We start from the raw sequence: 6473 nt of genomic DNA, 5'->3' as shown, positions 1-6473 counted from the left end.
GCACTCCTTAAGAACTAGATTGGTAGATTTATATGATGTGTAATATTGTTAAATTATGGAGTCACGAGAATAATACAAGGAGGCCAGTTCATTAAAACATAGGGACAAGTACATCATTTTTGACAGGATGATTTAACACTCTACAATAACTTCCTCGTAAGACATCTTTCAACTCACTCTTCTTCTTTTGTTCTTGCAACAATGCCAAATTGTCTGCGAAATCTTTCAAATTTTGACAAATTTAAACTCTTTGTAAACATGTCTGCGACTTGGTCTTCTATATTGGCTGGCTTCGAATCTATCTCTCCATGTAGTGCTTTTTCTCTTAGAAAGTGATAATGAATTTCTACATGCTTGGTTCTAGCATGAAAAACTAGATTTTCTGCTAACTGTATGGCTGATAAATTATCATAGTAAAGTGGCACAGAATAATCTATCTCTTGGTGTAAACAATAGTTGCTCTATATTCTACTTCTATAGTTGAGAGTGATACTGTTGGTTGCCTTTTGCTACACCAAGAAACTGATCCTGATCCAAGACTGAAGACATATCCTGTAGTTGAGCTTCTTGTATCATGATCTCCAGCATAGTCGGCATCACAATATCCTATGGTTTTACAATCTGTCCCTCTCTTATACAAAAGGTTAAAATTGAAGGTACCTTTAATGTACCTCAAAATTCTTCTAACTGCTTCCAAATGAGGTTTCTTTGGATTCTGCATAAACCTACTTGCCACTCCAACAGCAAATAAAATATCTGGCCTTGTTAATGTTAGATAAATTAAGCTCCCGACCAGTTGGCGATACATAGTAGTGTCTCCTAAGTCCTTGCCCTCGTTGACACAAAGCTTGACATTGGCCTCCATGGGAGTAGAAATTGGCTTGCACTCGAGCATTCCAAATCTCTGCAACAAACCTCTTGCATACTTTTGCTGACTTAAGAACAAAGCTTCCTTTGTTCTTTCGAGCTTGAGTCCAAGAAAATGTTTCAACTCTCCAAGTTCCTTCATTTTAAAACATATGGATAAATTTGACCGTGCTTGACTAAGCTCGGCCTCATCATCTCCAGTAATAATTAAATCATCCACATATACTAGTATAATAGACAATTTATCATCTCTTACCTTCATAAATAAGCTGGAATCTGAAGGAGCAACTGTGTACCCACCTTGAACTAGGAACTCAGGAATTTTTCTATACCATGTTCGCGGAGCTTGCTTCAGGCCGTACAGAGCTTTTCTCAATTTACAGACAAACTCAGGTTGAGTTTTGCCTTCAAAACCCTGTGGTTGCTCTATATAAATTTTTTGATCTTACTCTCCATGAAGAAAGGCATTTTATACGTCCATCTGCCATAGCTTCCAAGACTTGTCAACTGCCAATGAAATTAGAACACGAACTGTAGTATTCTTGGCAACGGGACTAAATGTCTCGTCATAGTCTAGTCCATACTCTTAGAAAAATTCACAAGCCACCAATCGAGCCTTATATCTCTAATTGAACCATCGGCTCGAGTCTTCACTTTGTAGACCCATTTACAAAAAATGGGTTTGACATTCTTGGGTCGTTGTACTAGTTCCCAAGTTTAATTCTCCATTAGTGCACACATCTCCTCTTCCATTGCTTTCATCCATTCTTTACCCTTGGCTGCCTCTTCATAAGTACTCGGCTCCTTAACGCCACTTTTCTGAACAAGGGCAGCATTATCATACTTTGGATTGGGCTTTCGTTGCCTACTTGACCTCCTTAACGGTGGTGGAGATCTTTCTTCCTCTGACGACTCCTCTGGTGCTCTATTACACCAGTCTGCCATGGTCTTGGAACTCCTTCTGGATTTTTAGACAATTCGGGTCTTTTTTCCTTTTATCACGTGGAGCCAACTGTTCTTCTGGGTGTGGGCCACAGTTTGATTATACCAGCTTTTCTTCAATCTCCTTGGAGTCTGGCAATGCTACTACTTGAGGTGACCACCAGGATGATGCTTCATCAAAAACTACGTTGTGGGAGACATAGCAGCATCCAGTAGTGGGATCACACCATTTATATCCCTTTTTCTTCTCATCATAGGGCACGAAAATACACTGAATTGCCTTCTTATCGAACTTGCTTCGAAAGTAAACCCATACGCGCGTACTTTGAAAAATCATCAATAAAGGTTATATATCCGGTAGCCACTGATCAATGCCCGCTTAACTGGTCCAAATACATCTGAGTGCACTAGCTCCAATGGTGCTCTTGTCCTGAAAGTTGACTCCTCATATGGTAACTGATGTGCCTTTCCATACTGCCATCCTGCACAAATAATGTCTCCACGAACCTCCAGTTGAGGAAGACCCTTCAATAATGACTTGTTCATCATAACCTTTAACTTGTGATAACTGACATGGCCTAATCTTGCATGCCATAGGTCAGCAGCATCATTCTTTCGGGTCTTGTTCCCATATGCAGATTCTGCGGACATGACATAGATAGACTCCCACTTGCGACCTTCCAGAATAGGTGCACTGGTGGGTTTTAGGCTTTTGTACACCTTCATGTCTTTGGGGCCAAACACCACATAATTTTCTGCTGCTGGTAACTGAGACACCGATAATAAAATTTTCTTCATACCCGGAACACGATAAACATTCTCCAGTTGAACTTCCTGGGAATTAAAGCGGGGCATGATCACCGTGTTGCCAACATAAGCAATTGGCAATTTTGAGTTATTTGCAGTGATCACGACCCTTGCTCCTTTGTATTCAATCACACTGGATAATTTCTCCTTGTCACCTGTTATATGATTGAAGCATCTTGAATCCACGATCCAATCATTCTCATAATTAACAATGCCACTTTTGACTCCAAAAATTGCCTTAGCTTCTGGTACTATAGCTTCAGCTTCGTCCTCCTTAATCATAGCTGAGAGGGATTGCTCTTCTATAGTAATGGCACAAGAGGCTTGGAAATCCCATTCACCTTCACTATCACAAGTCTCTTGGTGGTCATTGGACATTGCCCCGTTTCCTTCGACAATCTTTTTCTTTGACCAACAATCTCTAGCAAAATGACCTCTCTTACCAAAATTATAGCATTCACCATTTTCTTTTGTTGAATTTTACGGCTCTACTCTCCTCGATTGTTTCGTTGAGCTTTCCGTGGTTGATAGCTCCGCCTTTGTTGACTTGATCCCTTATCATCCTCCTTTTTAAACTTTGCCCCTCTCTGTCCTCTCGGACGTCCTTTATTACTGAAGAGTGCCTCCTCTTCACTTTTTATTGAAACTCCAGCCTTTTACTTTGCCAAAGTTTCTTGATTTGCGAACAAATTCTCCAACTCTTTCAGAGTAGGTTGTGTTGGCCACCCTTGCATGACAGTAATAAATCCACGGTACTCTGCTCTTAATTAATCCATGGATAATAATTTTCGTTATACGCTGTTCACTGATTTTTGATGATGGATCTAGCTCAGAGATTTCACGGCAGAGAGACTTTACCTTGGTAAAATATTGATTAATCGTAAGTTCCTTCTGTGTTGTTGACATTAGCTCGTTCTCAAGCAGTTGCAGCCTCATATCATATCATTTTTCTTTTAAAAAACGAGAGGCGAGTGTGTCCCAAGCTTCCTTCGGTGTGGTGGCATTTCGAATATGCTCCAACATCTCCTTCTCAATTTGTTGTCTTGATTGCGAACATATAGAGCTTTTCCAGCCTTTATTCGCCATTTGCGGAGTGCCTCGGCATTCTCTGCGAAAGGTGGTGTAGTGTCGCAGCTGCCAACGATATCCCAAAGATCTTGCCCTTGCAAATAAGACTCCATGCAAGTCTGCCATATGCTATATTTTTGGTTGTAGAGCCCCTCGATCACGCCTGCAAATTGGAGATCTGTCATTGTGACTTGGTGCAGAAACACCTGCTCCCAAGTAAGCTTAGTCCCCGACTGTAGACTTCACAATCCCAGATTGTGCACAAGCTCTCCAATGAACGATCGATGCCTTTACTTGGTCCCTGACCAACCCGTGCTCTGATACCAACTGTAGAATTATATGGAGTCACGAGAATAACACAACAAGAAGGTCAGTTCAGTAAAACATAGGGACAAGTACATCACTTTTGACAGGATGATTTAACACTCTACAATAACTTTCTCGTAAGACACCTTTCAACTCGCTCTTCTTTTCCATCTTAGCCACCCACACTCTCTCTTCTTTTTACGTCTTGCCTCAAGGAAATGCAGACCCCCTTCCTTTTTATAGGTGAGTAGGTCGGTTACCTTACCTCCTCAACTAAAGTCGGTGGCTTGGCTCATTTAATGAACATATTCACTGTTTATCATGTTTGGGGAAGTCGGTGGCTTGAACAGCGAGAATCAGAGAAGTGGAGAAGTTGGTGGTGTCTTCTTCAACAAATATAGCATCCAATTCAACCATAAGCCTAGGACAAATTCGGGTCATATAGATTAGATATAGGATATTAATCCTATCGAACCGAACCCAAATCATTGTCACCCATAATGCTATGCTATCACAAATTTCGAATAATAATTCCTTCATATGAAGAATCCAAAACCACATAAATTTGGATAGAAAGCAACCAGAATCCTAAATCTTGCCCTCTTAGAATAGATTTTTATTTTCATTTTTACTTAAACGCATATGATATTGTCATCCATAGGACTTGGTTTCCATAATTGAAGATGATAGATAAGGCAAAACCATACCATAGAACTTGATGCTTTGTAATGTGTCTATATTCTTTTACATAATTACATTAAACTATGATTTCTATTGTTAATAAAAATACAAACTTGTGAGGAAAATATATTTTCTTATCTTGGATAAAAATCATATGCGAAGCACATTCACAAATCTTATAGGGAGTCCATGGAATGTTATCTTATAAGCATGTTGCTTGGTAGGATCCACCACTTGAATTCTACTAATTTTTAGAGGCTATGTCACTTTTTTGTAAAATTTACCCATAGATGTCATTAAACGTAGAACTACACAAGTTTAAAACAAAGTTTACCTTTAATTTATCGGGAGTCCTAAATACTTGTAAGCAATTAGCAAACAATAAGAATTTCTTTCTTTTGAGTGATAATTGATGTCTAATTTGCAGGATTCGTACATGTGAGAAGCAAACATAAACTCAGGGGTAGCTAAAACATCAAAAGAAGTGGAGAGATCTATAACATGAGCAAGAATTTTTAATAATGGTGAAGAAACGAGTCAGTACAGGAAAAAAGACCATTGCCGACTCTGTATTGCCAATGCTAGATAGAAATGTCGGCAACTTTTTTTCCAGTGACAAAGTTTATCGACGCTTCTAAAAGATATCGGCAAATAATGGGCTCCGCCGATGCTTTACCTAGCGTTGCCCCTTACCGATGCTTATAAGCATCAGAAGGGTTAATCACCAAAGATTATAAGCATCGACAGAAGCCAAAAGCCGACAACACTTATAAACATTGGCGGAAGCCAAAGAGAAAAAGGAGCAGATGACGCTTAAAACCATCGTCGGAATCCTACTCATTAAAACCTCCGATTAACCCTAACTTTCTCCTTAAACTTGGGCCAGACAATACTTAAAAGCGTCGTCAAATGCCTAACCACCCCCCGCAGGACACTTGGGCTAGACTATGCTTAAAAGCGTTGTTGGAATCTATACTCCACCCACCCATGGCAACTCCTATAACACAGCAAGGCGATGGAAACCCTAGCCGCAGTCAGAGAGATGGAGAGAGAGAGGAGAAGGGAGTGCATGCGTATCGTCGGCATCCCACACTCTAAAGGTGATGGAAATCCTAGCCGACACCGACATCGAAGCCCACCTCGGTCCCCAGCTGCCGCTCCCCCTGCCACTATCATGCTTACCCATTGCACCGCCACCACCATCTCGTAGTCCGGCCTCAACCCCCCTCCCTCGCCTCCGTATCCGCGGCTGTCCTCCACCGCCATGGAGAGGCGACAGAGGCCGCCGGCGTAGTAACCGATCCCGCCCCAGATGAGCCGGTGCGAGAGGTTATGAGAAGGAAATATGTTTCCTTTTCTTCCTATTTGTAATTTGTAATTTGTGTTATTCTTGTAATTTGGGGTTAGGGGGTTGTAATTTATCATTTATATATATGCTTCCTATGTTATTCCTATTGTAAAAGATAATTTGACGGAAGGAAAACCAACATCATTGTTCTTCTTGTATTATTCCTTTTCTAATTTTGTTTTTTTTAACTTTCTAGGGTTATCTATCTTCTATCTTATACTATTAAAAGAAGAAGAATCAGAAGGAACTAGTAATAGAGAAAGAAATCGAAAATTAGGCTGTTAATCTGGATCCAGCATTTTTTTTTCTTTTGCCCCCCAAAAAAATAATTAGGCTTTTTAAATATATTTTTTAAAAAATAACTCTATCGGTGCTTTAAAGCATCGTTAGGATAAGTATTGCCGATGCTTTAAAGCGTCGGCAAAGCTCCCATTATTTGTCGACACTTTTGAAA

This window comes from Phoenix dactylifera, chromosome 8 (assembly GCF_051530095.1).
Source record: "Phoenix dactylifera cultivar Ajwa chromosome 8, Ajwa_hap1_PhDact_Kaust_v1.1, whole genome shotgun sequence".
Taxonomy (NCBI): Eukaryota; Viridiplantae; Streptophyta; class Magnoliopsida; order Arecales; family Arecaceae; genus Phoenix; species Phoenix dactylifera.
The sequence above is the reverse complement of the archived record's forward strand: the minus strand, read 5'-3'. Positions refer to the sequence as shown.